This window comes from Ceratotherium simum, chromosome 3 (genome assembly GCF_057802395.1).
Source record: "Ceratotherium simum simum isolate JZ-2026a chromosome 3, ASM5780239v1, whole genome shotgun sequence".
Classification (NCBI taxonomy): Eukaryota; Metazoa; Chordata; class Mammalia; order Perissodactyla; family Rhinocerotidae; genus Ceratotherium; species Ceratotherium simum.
This window is the reverse complement of record NC_141902.1, coordinates 76,076,778-76,093,238: the sequence shown is the minus strand read 5'-3', so window position 1 is coordinate 76,093,238 and position 16,461 is coordinate 76,076,778. Positions and strand designations below refer to the sequence as shown.

The following is a 16,461-nucleotide window of genomic DNA, read 5'->3' as shown; positions in this document are numbered from 1 at the left end:
TTTCTTTAGTATTATGTTTGTGTTAATTTCTCTTAGTTTCTTGTGTATTTATTATAGGTATCTGGTTTGTGATTACCATGGGGTCCATATACAGTAACCTATGTATATAGGAATCTCTATTAAGTTGGTGGTCTCTTTAGTTAGACCTCTGTCTGAAAGCTCTACTCTTTAACTCCCCTCCTCCCTCCTTTATGTTTTTGATATCATATCTAACTTCTTTTTTGTGCATTTGTATCCATTACCCTCTTATCATGGAAATAGATAATTTTTCCTATTTGTGGTCTTCCTTTCCCGCATTTAAATAAGTCCCTTTATCATTTCATGTAGTACTTGTTTCTTGGTGACAAACTCCTTTAATTTTTGCTTGTCTGAGAAACATTTTACCTCTCCTTCCATTTTGAATGATAACCTTGCGGGGTATATTATTCTTGGCTGTAAGTTTTTTCCTTCTTGCATGTTAAAAATATCATGGAACTCTCTTATAACCTGTAAAGTTTCTGCTGAGAAGTCAGCTGATAGCCTTATTGGGTTTCCTTTGTATGTAACTTGTCTTTCCCTTGCAGCTTTTAGGATTCTTTCTTTATCTTTAATTCTGGACATTTTAATTATGACGTGTCGTGGTGTGGGCCTCTTTGGGTTTATCTTGTTTGTTGCTCTCTGTGCTTCCTGTACCTGGATGTCTGTTTCCTTCCTTAGGTTAGGAAAATTTTCGGCTATTATTACTTCAAATAGATTCTATGCCCCTTTGTCTCTCTCTTCTCCTTTTGGGAAACCTATAACACGGATGTTAGTGCACCTGATGTTGTCCCAGAGTCCCTTAGATTGTCCTCACTCTTTTAATTCTTTTTTCTTTTACCTGTTCAGCTTGGGTGATTTCTTCTAGTCTTTCATCCAGCTCACAGATCCATTCTTCTGTATCCTCTACTCTGCTTTTGAGTCCTTCTAGTGAATTTTTCATTTCCAATATTGTATTCTTCATTTCTGATTGGTTCTTTTTTATATCTTCCATTTCTTTGTTGACATTCTCACTGAGTTTATCCATTCTTCTCCCAAGATCAGTGAGCATCCTTAACACTCTTTGCTTGAACTCTCTTTCGGGTAGGTTGCTCATTTCTGTGTTTCTGAGTTCCTTTTCTGGGGTTTTGTCCTGTTCCTTTATTTGGAATGTATTCCTTTGCCTCCGCATTTTGCCTCTTTCCCTGTGCTTGTGTCTATGTATTAGGTAGGTCAGCTACGTCTCCTGCTCTTGGATAGGGGACCTTATATAAGTGATCCCTTATGAGTCCCTCAGTATGCTTCCCTAAGTTCTGAATGTTCCAGGAGTGACCCCTATGTGGGCTACATGTGTCCTTCCGTTGTGGCATGTTTGCTCTCCCTGTAGGTGCCCAGGGAGGCTTAGCTATGCTCCTGGCCAGCTGTTGTAATGCTCCGCTGCTTATAGTTGTTATGGGAACTTCAGTCTCTTTATCGTGTGTAGGGTGCCCTAACACGGTTGGCTGCAAGTTCTAATAGCACATTTGTGTTGCAGTATTTCTTTTAAGTGAGTAGGCCCCCAGCATGGCAGGTTGTTAGGCTCAGGGGCTTACAATGGCTATAAGCCTCCAGCCTTTATGTCAGCTCTCTAAGGATTGCAGCTGGGTGGGGCTGGCCTCAGGCCCGGGAGCACCCAATTGTTTCAGGCTTTGGAAGGTTGGGCAAACCCCCTATGTGGGTCTTTGAGAAGCACAAGTTTTCTGCAGCTGACAAGCCCCGCCTCTCACAGGTCCACACACGCAGTCAACATAGTCCTGCCCCGTATGCACACCCTGACCTCCTTAAGTGGACCCAGTCTCTCCACGGCGGGAGCCCCACACACTCCACCACTGCCCCCACACTCTCCACCCACTTCTTGTGCATGCCCTGCCGCGCTGAATTGGGCCGAGTTGCCAGGCTGCAGAGAATCCAGTCACCAATCTATGCAGGCCCACAAGTTGCCTGAGGGCTTGTTGTTGGGTGGGGCTAGTCCCTAGTGTTGACTGCCTTCCCTGACTGAGCTGGATTAAATGGGTGCTCTAGTGGGTGGGGCAGACTCTGGGCTAGCAGGCCCCAGGGAGAACTCCAATGGCAATTGCCAGCGTCTGTGTCAGCACGCCCACATCAGGCCACAACAATGGCCGCTGCCAATGTCCCAGTCCCTGGAGAGGTCTCACCTCTCACTCAGATGCACTCAGAGCCTATCAGGTGAGTCTCTTTTCACCAAAGCACTGTGCATTTTTCTTTCTGGGGATTTTAGGTTGCTTTCTGAAATGGGTGGATTTGTGCGCAGGCCCTTTAGGAGCCGGTTTTAATTTCTTTGTGAGACAGCTTTTCTGGGGGTACTCCTCAATGTTTTAGTAGCAGGCAAAGTCAGATATTATGCCACTTGTCTCGATTGTGCTGGGTCCACAAAGTGCCTACAGCGGGAGCACTCCTGGCTCAGGGCCCTCCTTCTCCAGGGAGGGCTGTGTACCTTTGGGCTACTCCTGGGCAGCCGTGAAGCGCTGCGGCTTGTGAAGGTGGCATTTTTTCTCTCCAGAAGGGAATTTCTGCCTCTTCCACCTCAATTAGGATTGTCGTTTGTTGCAGGCATTCCTCTTATCCAGTTTTCAGTTCTCTCTCAGGGGTAATTTTTCCATGAGTAGCTGTAAATTGACTGTGTCCATGGGAGGAGGTAAGTTCAGAGTCTGCTTATGCCGCCATCTTGACTTCTCTCCCCACATCTTTTCGTCCTTTGTCAACTTATCTAAGGGAATTCTGGATGAGGCTGTAAGTGCCTTGGGAGAGAGAAGACATTGTAGCAAAAGTAAGGTTCATGTGCATTTGGGCCTCTTTGTATAACTTACATACCTATAGGGCATGCCCTCGCCCAATCATGTATATACCACTTTTATTTCAACATGCAGTATTTCAGTGCACTCCCAACTTTATGACATGCTGGGTCAGATAACATCCAGTTCTGATGAACAGCACCAGTTACGTAATAACTTGGTGACCCATGGCCGAGCATTTAGTCTCTGGTAGGCCTAGTAGTAGGCCAAGACTTATTTGTCAAAAATAGACTAGGAATCTGAGGATTATAGCAGGACTTTGCTCCACATCCTAAAAGCCTTCCCTGCACTTCACTTATAGGGACAGCCAAAGCCTCAAAATATAATATCTATCTGCCAGTGGCTCTTCTAGAATCACTGGGTTTGCTGGAATACATGGCCCAAGTGGCAAAGCAACAGTAGGCTTGACCTGTTCCAAAGCCTTCTCTCATATGGGCCCCTTCCTGATATGGGTCCCACTGAAAACTAATATATTTTTGGGTTGCTCAATGAATAGGCCAGAGTAACACACCCAAATGAGGAATATGTTGCCTCATAAATCCAAAGCGGCCCACTAGACATTGTGCCTCTTTCTTGGTTACAGGAGAGGCCACATGAAAAAAACTTATACTTCACCTTAATAGGTATATTTAGACAATCTTCACACCAATGGACTCCTAGAAATTTCACTGAGGTAGCAAGTTATTGAATTTCAGTCAGATTTATTCCATACCCTGCGACACACAAATGTCTTACCAATGAGTCTAGACAAGTTGCTATTACTGCTCATGAGGTCCAATCAACATAACGTCATCAATGCAATGTATGCACACTTCCAAAAATGTGATATTTTTTGGAAGGGAAAGGCAATTAAGGTCCCTGAAAAACTAAATGGTGACATATGGCTGGAGAGGTAATATGCCTCTGAAGTAGTAATGTGAAGGTATTTGATGGCCTTGCTAACTGAAAGAAAAAATTTTTGGTGTGCCTTATGGACAGTTATGAGGATAAAGGATATAGCCAGATCAACAACTAAATACCAGGTATCAGGGCATGTGTGAATTTGCTCGAGAAATGAAACCACATCTGGTATAGGAGCTGCAGTAAGAGTTACCACTTGGTTATGCTTGTGATAATACACTGTCTTTCTCTTAAATCTATCTGTCTACTACACAGGCCAAGTGGAAGAGGTGAATGTGAATTTGGTGGGAGTCACACACTTACATCATGTAAGTCCTTGTTGGTATCAAGAATCTCTGCAGTCTATATAGGAATGCAAGGTATTCCTTTTGATTTACCATTTTCCTAGGTAGAGGTAATTCTATTGGCTTCCATTTGGCCTTTTCTGACATAATAGCCATCACTCTAAAGGTTAGGGAACCAACATGGGTATTCTACTAGCTGCTAAGTGTTTCTATCTTATTATGAATTATAGAATGGGAGAAATAGCAAAAGTATGGGTATGCAGACCCACTGGACCCACTTTGAGAAGCACCTTTGCTAAAATTCCAGTGATTACCAGACTGCTGCAACTGCTACTCTGACTGGAGGGTCATAATTAAATTTTAGGTTTCCTGGAAAAAAAGTTAGTTCAGAAGCAGTGTCCAGTAGTCTCTGAAAGTTCTGATTATTTTCTTTCCCCCAATGCACAGTGACCCTGGTAAGAGGCAATAGGTCCTTTTGGGGGAAGGCTGGGAGAAAGATTAACAATATATTTTTAATGTAACAGGGTCCTTACTTAAGGGAACCTAGTCTCTCATTCATTCAAGGGGTTCTGAGTCTGTAAACTGGATCAAGTCAGGGAGACGATGGAGGGGCTAAGAGTAACTATTTTTATGATTTAAGTTAGACTTTTGTTCACTTGACCTAGAACTTTTATGCTTATACAGATCAAGTAAGAATTTAGTAAGCTTCCTATCTTTTTCACTTCTAAGAACAACATGATTAACTAATCAATACCATAGGTCTGTGAGACTCTGCTTTCCATTACAATAATTACACGTTCCTTGCTTTTGGTAGTTGAGTGAAGCCACTTGGCCTCTGCCACATGATCCAATTAATCCAGCTGCATTTAGATTTTCCAACTGAGTGGATGTGGTTCCCACTGTAAAGTGTGGCCTACAGAGTTGAGTAATACTGGAGCTCTTCAAAGATAATGAGGCTCCATTCCCAATATTATTTATCAAAATATTGGTGAAAGGTATGTCTTGTGAACCTTCCCAAGGTGGATGAGTAGGTCTTCAATGACAAATCCTCTCTAACATGTCAATCTCCCTAAGCTTTTGAATCCTTTCATCTACCTTAAACCAAGGGAGATCTGGCATTTCAGCTTTACTTAAGGTGGCTCATCTTTTGATCTGTGTTTCAGTTAACCAACCCAACAAATTACTCTTAGTTTTATTGATCTTTTATCCTGTCATTTTAGTCACTATTTCATTTATTTCCACTCTAATCTTTATTATTTCTTTCCATCTACTGACTTTGGGCTTCATTTTTTCTTTTTCTAGTTCCTTTAAGTGTAAAGTCAGATTGTTTATTTGAGATTTTTCTTGTTTCTTGAAGCAGGCCTGTATTGCTATGAATTCCCTCTTAGAACCACTTTTGCTGCATCCCATACATTTTGTTATGTCATATTTCTGTTTTAATTTGTCTCCAGATATTTTTTGATTTCTCCTTTGATTTCTTCTATGGCCCATGAGGTGTTTAGTAACATGTTTAATCTCCACATATTGGTAGTTTTTCCAACTTTCTTCTTATAATTGATTTCTAGTTTCATACCATTGTGGTCAGAAAGGATGCTTGATATGATTTCAGTCTTCTTGAATTTATTGACCCTTATTTTGTGGCCAGACTTGTGATTTAGTCTGGAGAATGTTCCATATACACTTGAGAAGAATGTGTATTCTGATGCTTTTGGATGGCACGTTCTGTATATATCTGTTAAGTCCATCAGGTCTAATGTGTCATTTAAGGCTAATAATTGCTTATTGATTTTCTCTCTGGATGATCTATCTATGAATATAAGTGGGGTATTCAAGTATCCTACTATTATGGCATTGCTGTGAATTTCTCCCTTTAGATCTGTTAATATTTGCTTGATATATTTTGGTGCTTCTATGTTGGGTCCATATATTTATAAATGTTATATCTTCTTGCTGGACTGACCCCTTTATTATTATGCAATGCCTCTCTTTGTCTTTCATTACGGTCTCTGTTTTAAAGTGGACTTTGTCTGATATAAGTGTAGCCATAACAGCTTTCTTTTTGTTTCCATTTGCATGGAATATCCTTCTCCATCTCTTCACTTTCAGTCCTTACTTCTGAAGTCAGTCTCTTGTAGGCAGTTATAGATGAGGCTTGTTTTTGTTTATTGTTTGTTTGTTTGTTTGTTTATCCATTCAGCTATTCTGTGTCTTTTGATTGGAGAATTTAGTCCTTTTACATTTAAAGTAATTTTTTATGATTATGTACTTATTGCCATTTTGTTAATTGTTTTCTGGCTGTTTTGGTAGTTCCTCTCTGTTCCTTTCTTCTTTGCTTTCTCTCTTCCTTGTGGTTTGATGGCTTTCTTTAGTGTTATGTTTAGATTCCTTTCTCATTTTCTTGTGTGTATTTACTATAAGTTTTTGCTTTGTGGTTCACGTATAACATCCGCTGTGTATAATGGTCTGTTTTAAGTTGATGTGCTCTTAGATTTGAACACATTCCAAAATTTTAAATTTTTACTCCACCTCCTCCATGTTTTACATTTTTGGTGTCACGTTTTACATCTTTTTCTTTTATGCACCCCTTAACTAAGTCATATAGCTTTAGTTAAATTTACTGCTTTCGTCTTTTAACCTTCATAATTGATTTATAAGTGGTTGATCCACTATCCTTACTATGTATTTACCTTTTCCAGTGAGATTTTACTTTCGTATGTTTTCTTGTTATTAATTAGTGCCATTTCTTTTCAGCTTAAAGAAGATCCTTTAAAATTTCTTGTAAGACTAGTTAGTAGTGATGAACTCCTTTAGTTTTTGCTTATCTAGAAAACTCTTAATCTCTCCTTCAATTCTGAATGATAGCTTTGCTGGGTAGAGAATTCTTGGTTGGAAGGTATTTTCTCTTTCAGCACTTTAAATATGTCATGCCACTCCCTTCTGGCCTGCAAAATTTCTGCTTAAAAATTTGCTGATAGCCTTATGGGGTTTCCCTTGTATGTAACAAATTGTTTTTCTCTTGCTCTTTTTAATATTCTCTCTTCGTCTTTAACTTTTATCATTTTAATTATAACATGTCTTGGTGTGGATGTCTTTGAAATCCTTTTATTTGGAACTCTCTGGACTTCCTGGACCTGCATATCTGTTTCCTTTTTCCAGAATGGAAAGTTTTCAGCCATTGTTTCTTCAAATAAGTTTTCTTGCCCTTTCTGTCTCTCTTCTCTTTCTGGGACCACTATAATGAGAATCTTATTCTGCTTGATGTTGTTCCATAAGTCTCTTAAGGCATCTTAACTTTTTTCAATTCATTTTTTTGGGTTCTCTCTCTGGGTGGTTTTCATTGCTTTGTCTTCCAGCTTGCTGACCCGTTCTTCTGTTTCATCCAGTCTGCTGTTGAAACTCTTTAGTGTATTTTTCATTTCAGTTGTTGTATTCTTCAGCTCTGTAACTTCTGTTTGGTAGTTTCTTATATTTTCTATCTCTTTGTTGAAGTTCTCACTGTGTTTATCCATTCTTCTCCCAAGATTGGTGAGCATCTTTGTGACCATTACTTTGAACTCTTTCTCAGGTAGATTACTTATCTCTTTCCTTAACGTCTTTTTCTGGGGTTTTGTCTTATTCTTTCATTTAGAAAAAATTTTCTAACTGTTCATTTTGCCTGACTCTCTGTGTTTGTTTCTATGTATTAGGTAAATTAATTACCTCTCCCAGTCTTGAAGGAATGGTCTTGTGTAGATGTCCTATGGGACCCAGAAGCACAATCGCCCCTGGCCACCAAAGCCAGGTGCTCATTGTGCATCCACTGTGTGACCTGCATATGCCCTCATTCTGTCATGGGGTTGTGGCTGCATTGCAGGGATGGGAAATTTTTACTCATTCCTGAAACATGGTCTCAAAATTATTCAAGTGATGCCATCATTGAGCATTCAAGCTAGTAACTCATTATAAACACTTTCAGCCAAGAATCAAAGCAAACAATAACTGTGAATGATACATGACTTAAAATGTTTATAGTTAAAGTTCTGATTTATACATGTTGGGATCAAAGCATTATTAAATAGTAGTGTTAGGAGAGCAGAGGCAATATATGGTATTACTTATTTGCAGATTGAATGTCTGTGGTTATGGCACTGGGCATTCCAGTGAACTTTCTGAGTGACCCACATAGCAGCAGGCATGAAGGTTACCCTTATGTGACCTGCTGTGGGGATTTCCTTGAAGTTTATATCACATTGTCGAGCTTCAGCCTGCGGGGCTTGGGAAAAAGGAAGTTAAGTTCTCAATGATTCCAAGTTAGAACTGAGAAAAATTGGTATGTTCATTTGGAGCAAGTAGCCAATATTAGAGGACCTAGAAGAACTCAGGATTTTTCAAGGACTGGCAAAACTTGCAGATGGAACCCACAAGGGTAAATTATTGTTTTCTATGAAACATCTTTTTTCCCTCTATAGTCACCACAATTTCTGTAAGAGAAAAAGTAAGATTAATTGTTTGCAGAATAAATCTAGCCTCCTGAAACTAGGCCTGAATATTCACACAAGCATCACAAGAATAATAGGGGGCAACATAGGTCTCTTGAGTTTGATTTGCTGGAACTTTTAATAAGGAATCCCAGATTGGTCATTTAAAATTCTCTCAAGGTTAGGAAGTCAAGCCAAGAACTTGCCACCAGATTTTGCCTGCTAAACCTATAGATATGGGTGAATTCCTTTTTCTCATGTTTCACAAAATATCCTGAGGTCCTGGGCCTGCCAGGAAATGACTTCCCGTACTTATCTGATAGGTGAGTTTCCCTATATTCTAGATATAGACTGATTTTTCAAAAGGAGTCTTTACAAGTATTGGGTTCTTAAAGTCAACCTTATTTCTCTAAAGCTATTTTGTCATATCTGATTCAATGCACATCATTCTCAAATATAACATTCAAGTCAAAGCCACGGTAATAAAACCAATGTTTCTAATTGTGCCTTGTTAGAACAGATTCTATTGAGCTTATGCAAATAATTATATATCTTTAAAATTTAGAAAACTCAGTAAGAGTTATCAAATTCTGGAGGGATCAATTAGGGGGATAAAGGGATTGCTGCATCTTTGTTCAGAAAAGTATACTTTACTAAATTGGTATAAGTTATAATTAGCTATAAAAGAAAATGGTTTCCTTAAATCTGGAAATAAAAACATTAAAAAACTAGTAATATTTCACCCAGAAATCATAACCTGCTGCTATGTGGGCCACTCAGAAAGTTCACTGGAATGCCCAGTGCTATAACCACAGACATTTAATCTACAAACAAGTAATACCATGTATTTCCCCTGCTCTCCTAACACTACCTTTTAATGATGCTTTGATCCCAGCAGGTATAAATCTTATTGATTGATTGCCCTGTGGAACTTGAAACTAGAAATTTTAACTTTTTTTCTGTTATATTCATAGAATCTCCCCTCATTAAATGTTTGAAGGCTAGCACCATATAGCATACTCTCTACTACCAAGAGTCAAGAGATTATTCAGCTGATTCTTAATAAGTAAAAGGCAACTGAATAAGAAAAAGAATTATATTGTTCTAAGGAAAAAATGTTTCATCTTTTCTTTGAACAAGAGGGAAGACTGACAAAAATTCTATGCTTGATCAGTCTTTAGTCAGAATCATAAACCTTCTCCTAGCCCTACCTATGCACTTTCTTATAAAGCCTTTAGCAAGAACCCTGCTAAGTCAGTTTAGCAAGAGTCTTTCATGGTCCATATCTGATCACCCTCAATTTCTAATCGGGTTTATCGTTGTCCACCATCCTGCAGAGGATGTCTGATCAGCCTGGCCTGTCTTAAGCAAGAATATTGTCAAGTCTGTTTAGCCAAAATCATTTTACACTTGATGTTTCCTTGTAGTAATTTTTCATCCACTGACCCTCACCAGGCTCTGTGGCTATAAATTCACACTTTCCCATGCTGTATTCAGAATTGAACTTGGTTCTATACTGAGATGTCTTTCCCTTATAGCAATAGTACTGAAAAAAATTGTTTCTCTACTTTAACTCACGTCCTGCTACGTTTTCTCTTTGACAATTGTCAATATAAAAAACCTATCCAGCACAGTACTCTCTTCTTATCTGTTGATTCAGAGGCATGATGAGCTAAAACTTGCCATTTGGCAGTCTTAACTTCCCATTCAAGGGAATCATTTTTGTCTCCTTGTAGAAACAGTCTTTTCTCTGGAATTAAGACTTCTACGTCATCCAAGCATAAAGTTTCAGGAACAAGAAGCAAAAATGTTGCTATTGGGTCACTAGAGGTAACAGTGAGTGGTGTCACTCCCATTTCCACTTCTTGATTCCTGGGGAAGCAAATGCTGGCTTTTAGAAAAACAACACCATACATTCATTGCTGATTCAAAGCATTAACAGACTCCTGGTAAACCTTGCCCCAGAACTGCAAAATACTGCAACCTAGCTGGCACTGTAACTGAGTCTTAAAAAAGCCCCTCCATCTTTTTATCAAGCTATCTGTTTTAGGGTGGTGGGGAACATGGTAAGACCAGTGATTTCCATGACCATACTCCTGTTTCCACACTTCTTTTGCTGTGAATTGGGTTCCTCGATTGGAACCAATGCTGTGTGGGATACTGTGACAATGGATAAGGCATTTTGTAATTCCTGGATGTTAGTTTTGGCAGAAAATTGCATTCAGGGAAGGCAAATCCTTACCCATAGCAAATGTTTATTCAAGGATGGACAAAATGCAGACACTTGCATGATGGAAGTGGTCCATTGCAATCAACCTGCAACCAGGTAGTGGCCTGAACACCTCAGGAAAGGTGTCATATCAGGGACTCAGTGTTGCTGTCCACTGCTGACAGACTGAGCATGGGAAATGATGACTGTAAGTTCATGATGCTGAGCCCATGCATAACTTCATTGCTGCCACCATGACCACTCTGTCACATGAGCCCATTGGGCGTTGACAGAGTGTGCTGGGAAAAGAGGCTGATTGGTATCAACAGATGTGTCTTCCTAGCCACTTGATTATTGAAATTTGCCTTGCTGATATCATCCTTTAGTAAGCATTCTCATGGGACATAAATATCTTCATGTCTTTTGCCCATTGGGAGAGGTCTCTCCACATATATCTTCCCCAAATTTTATTGTCACCGATTTTCCAATCATGTTCTGTTCAAGTCCCTGTCATTAACCCAAAGCATTAGCCGCAGCCTATGAATCAATATATAATCACAATCTGGCCATTTAAATGAACAACCAGGTTCAATGCCCAAAGTCCTTCCCATTGGGTGGATTTCTCTTCCTCACTGCCCTTCAGAATTGTCCTAGGGAAGGGCTGTAGTGCTGCTGTTATCCACAGTTGGGTTACACCTGCATATTGAGCAGAACCATCTGGAAACTGTGTCTGAATTTTTTTCTTCTTCCATCAACTGATCATAGGGAACTCTCCATTATGGAATAGGTATAGGCTGGAGAGACAAGGCAATGTAGCAGAAGTGGGGACTATGGGCATTTGGAGCACTAATTCATATAACTTTATTGGGACTGCAATGCCTGTCTGATCCCAACATGTATAAATCACATCCATGATGCAAATTTCCTGTGCGTGCCCAACTTTATGACTTGGTGGGTCAGATAACACCCAGTTCATGATTGCAGCTCAGATACACGGTAACTTGGTGGCCCATTTTCAAGCATTTAGTTTCTCTAAACAAAGTAGCTGACCTAGATCTGTTTCTCAAAGGGAAAGTATTTCTCTTTCGATGAGAGCAGGACCTAGCTCCAAAATCCTAAATGTGCATGATGTAATTCACCTATAGGGGCTGCCAAAGTCTCCAAGCAGAATTCCTAGCTGCTGATGAAACTTCAAAAACCATTGGATCTGGTGGAGTATATGTCCCAAGTGGCAGAGCAACTTGCAAAACAGCCTGGACCTGTTTCAGACCCTTCTCTCAATCTACGCCCCACTGAAAACTAGTAGCTTTTCAGGTCACTCAATAAATAAGCTGGAATACACTCAAATAAGGAATATGTTGCCCCCCAAACCCAAGGGACCCAACAGGTATTGTGCTCTTTCTTGGTTATAGGAAAGGACATACAACAAGTTATCCTTTATCTGAAAAGGGATAGCTGGACAAGTCCCATTTATATGGCCCCTTAAAATTTTACTGAGGTAGAAGGGCCCTGAATTTTAGCTGGATTTATTCCCCACCCTCTAGATTCAGATGTCTTACCAATAAGTCTAGAGTAGTTGTTGTTCCCTCTCTCTAGGTCTAATCAGCATAATGTCATCAATGTAGTGGACTGATATGATGTCTTGTGGAAGGGAAGGTCCCTCAAGATTCCCACAAACTAAATTGTGACATAGGGTTGTGTAGTTGATATACTCCTGAGATAGGACAGTAAAGGTGTATTGCTGGACTTGTCATCTGAGAGAAAACACTTCTGGTGGGTAGTATGGACAGGTATTGAGAAAAAAGGATTTGCTAGATCAATAGCTACATGCTGGGTACCAGGGGATGTGTTAATTTGCTCAAGCAATGAAACCACATTTGGTACAGCAACTGCAGTTTGAGTTACCACTTCGTTAAGCTTGTGATAATCCACTGTCATTCTCCAAGATCTATCTGTCTTCCACAGAGGCCAAATAGAAGAGATGAGTGGGGATGTGGTGGGAATCATCACTCCTGTATCTTTGAGTCCTTGATGGTGGCATGAAGATCTGCAATACTTCCAAGAATGTGGTATTACTTTTGAATTACTATTTTCATAGGTAGAGGGAATTCTAGTGGCTTCCATTTGGCCTTTCCCACCACGGTAGCCCTCACTCTGCAAGTCAAGAGACCAATGAGGGGATTCCATCAGCTGCTAAGCATCCATATTCCATTTTTACATTCCAGAACTAGTGAAATAATCACATGATGGGTCTGGGGACCACTGGAAGCACTGTGAGATGTACTTGAGCTAGAAACCATAGATCACTTGACCCCCTAAAGCCTCTACTCTGACTGGAGGGCTACAGTGACATTTTGGGTTTCCTGGAAACAAAGTGAGTTCAGAGCCAGTGTCCAGTTATCCATCAAAGGTCTTAATATTTCTTTGCAGCAATGCAAAATTACCCAGTTAAAAGTTTGTAGGTACCTTTGAGGAAGGCTGGAAGAAAGACTAACAGTATAAACTTTTGGTCAAGTGAAGGGGTCCTGCCTTGTGGGATCTGGTTTCTCCTTCATTCAAAGGGTTCTGGGTTTATAAGTTGTCTCAAGTCTGTGAATTGATTGAGAGCTGAGAGTCTCTGTATTTATGATTCAAGTTAACATTTGTTTAATTGACCTAAAACTTTACAGCTTATATATATCAAGTAAGAATTTAATAGGCTTCCTATGTCTTTCATTTATAGAAATGATTTGATTAACTAGACAAAGTAGCAGTTTGTGCTAATTAGACTATGTGCAATGCTGCTTTCACCCTACTACTGTGCATTACAGTAAGTACACCTACTTCGCCTTTGGCAATTGAGCAAACCACTTGGCCTCTGTCTCCCAAAGGGTAGGCTTCCACCCACTTCATTTAGATCACCCAACTGAGGGGCTGGCCCTGTGGCTTAGCGGTTGAGTGCGCATGCTCTGCTGCTGGCGGCCCGGGTTCAGATCCCGGGTGCACAGCGACGCACCGCTTCTCAGGCCATGCTGAGGCCACGTCCCACATACAGGAACTAGAAGGATGTGCAGCTATGACATACAACTATCTACTGGGGCTTTGGGGAAAAAAGATAAATAAATAGATCACCCAACTGAGAGGCTGCAGTTCCCACTGTAAGGTCTGGCCTACAGAGAAGAGCAGTCACAGAGCTCTTCAAGGATGCTGGGGCCTACTTTCTAATTTATTTCTCAAAGTATTTGTCAAAAGTGTGTCCTCTGGGGCTGGCCCAGTGGCATAGTGGTTAAGTTCACACACTCTGCTTCTGTGGCCTAGGGTTCGTGAGTTTGGATCCCAGGCATGGGCCTGCACACCGTTCATAAAGCCATGCTGTGGCAGCATGCCATACACAAAGTGGAGGAAGACTGGCACAGGTGTTAGCTCAAGGACAATCTTCCTCAAGCAAAAAGAGGAAGATTGGAAACAGATGTTAACTCAGGGCGAATTTTCCTAACAAAAAAAAAAAATGTGTGTCCTCTGGACCATCCCAGCATTATTGAGTAGGTCTTAAATCACAAATCCCCTCTAAAGTTCCAATCTCCCTGTGCTTTGAATTCCTTCCTCTACAACAAACCAAGGGAGATCCAGCATTTCCATACTGCTTATGGTGGTCCATCTTTTGATCAGCCAACCAACCCAAACAACTCTTAGAGCCCTTTTTTATCTCCCAAGGTTGCAACATTAAATTCAGAATCTTGGCTAGTGGGCCCATATCAATAAATTTGGCCTGATCCAACTTTGTGTGCCTTCCACCATTATCTCATATCCGTAATATCCATTCCCACACATATTTTCCAGATTTTGTTTTCATAAATTACAAAATCAAGTAGTTCTTGTGGAGAGAAGAGCACCTTGTCATGAGCCACACTTTGTACCTCACCTTTAGGGGCTTGCTGGGACTTGAGTCTAGTCGTATGTGGCTAATCTCTCAGGGGAGGCCATTACTGTTTTCTAAAGGAATATAAGGTTAATCCCCACAGACAGAGGTGGAAAGATGGATACCTCTTTGGATTCAGAGGCTGCTACCACTTGGGGAGGAGAATACCACTGCACTGATGTTGAGGAGGCCACTTCCACTGGCAAAGAAGACTCATCAGAATTTATGAGCTCGATATCCCACTTTATCAGGGTCATTCTACAAGTTCCCATCCCACATTAGAACATCCCGTTCTTTCCCAGTAAATGTCCTCACTTTAATAGTATACACTCTAGGAGCGTGGGAGTACAACTTGCCTTAAAATATAACCAATCACACTTTGATTTTCAGCCATTTCAGCCCTGCCAGGTGATACAACTCTTCCTCAGGTACACCTAGAAGCTTTTAAAGGCATTGATGCAAGCCTAAACTGGTTATATGAATTTTTGTGCTCATCCATTTTTTTTCATCAGTTTGTCCAAGGTCATTAGGAGGAACCAGTCAACACCTTTATATTCCTTAGTTTCCAAATGTGTTCAAAAGTATTATATACAGAGTTACTTAGTTCCTTGCTTCTTATAAGCGGTTGATTAGCAGTATCTAATGAATATATTTTGTTTATATCTAGAAACACTTCAAACCCTGAACTATCAGTGCTCTGATAGAGTTATTAGGGTGTTTAAATCTAATCAGATTAGAGAGGCAATTCCAGAAACCTCAGAACTAATTCAGAAAACTCATCCTTAAAATTCTGTTCCTCTAGAGCCACTTTCAGTACAAAGAGCTATGTTAGTCAGGATTCTCCTGAAAAACAGAAACAATAGGACAGATATAGATAGAGAAATAGGTACATACATGTCTACATACATATAAAAGGAGATTTATTATAGGAATTAGTTCAGTAGTTTATGGAGGCTGGGAAATCTATCTGCCCTCTGCAAGCTAGAGAACCAGGAAAACCCAAGGTATAATTCAGTCCAACTCTGAAGGCCTGGGAACCAGGAGAGTTGATACTGTAAATTCTAGTTCTAGGCAAAGGGTCTGAGAATAAGGGGGCCAGTGTTGCAAGTCACAGAGTTAAAAGCCCCAAGAACCAAAAGCACTGATATTCTAGGAAAAAAAGGACATCCAGCTCAGGACAAAAGATAAGGATTTGCCCTTCCATAAGTTTTTGTTCTATTTGGGCCCTCTTTCATATTGGATGATGCCTTCCCACATGGAGGAGGGTGGATTTCTTTACTCAGTCTACTGATTCAAATGCTAATCCCTTTCAGACACTCTCACAGACACACTCAGGTGTAATGTTTTGCCAACTACCTGGACAATCCCTAACCCAGTCAAGTTGACAAAATAATATTAACTCTAAGTCCACCCCTTGTCAACTGGACACCTAACACATTGCAATAAATCATATTAATCTCCAAATAAAGACAATAATGTCTTTCTTAATTCTGCCTAAAATGATACTTGTATAATACATATAACAGAAAACAGACTAATTCCTTCTCCAGAAGAGGAGGGAAAGTCCTTAAGTCATGTTTACTCTTCTTATATCTTGTAACAAATAGTATGATGTAAAATTAATAATACTTATATGTATGAAATAAAGTCAATACATGTCATGTTGCATGGTAAGGGAATAAGATAGAATTAAAAACAAAGATATTTGCTTAATATATGTATATATATATATACACAAACGTGTTCATAACAAAATAATGAAGAAAGTCTCATGAAAATTACAGTTCTCCTTTCTGTAACTGGTCATGAAGTCAGAGCTTATATTTATACCTACCTTCTTTCACTACCCATTCTGCATTCTTTTTGC

At 40.0% G+C, this 16,461-nt stretch overlaps 1 protein-coding gene across 10 annotated transcripts in view; it reads left to right on the top strand.

Moving 5' to 3' along the window:
- The window catches only part of LOC147917653 (uncharacterized), a 151,716-nt gene that overhangs the window by 112,316 nt on the left and 22,939 nt on the right, over nucleotides 1-16,461 (top strand). For 4 of the 10 annotated variants that reach the window (XR_015551612.1, XR_015551608.1, XR_015551606.1 and 1 more), the window contains one exon: nucleotides 4,002-4,054. The gene's annotated coding sequence lies outside the window, so the exon portion shown is untranslated. Of the gene's footprint in view, nucleotides 1-707; nucleotides 2,221-4,001; nucleotides 4,106-9,027; nucleotides 12,084-12,661; nucleotides 12,766-16,461 lie in introns of those variants that run through there. The other 6 variants (XR_015551611.1, XR_015551613.1, XR_015551615.1 and 3 more) reach the window with 4 other exon arrangements.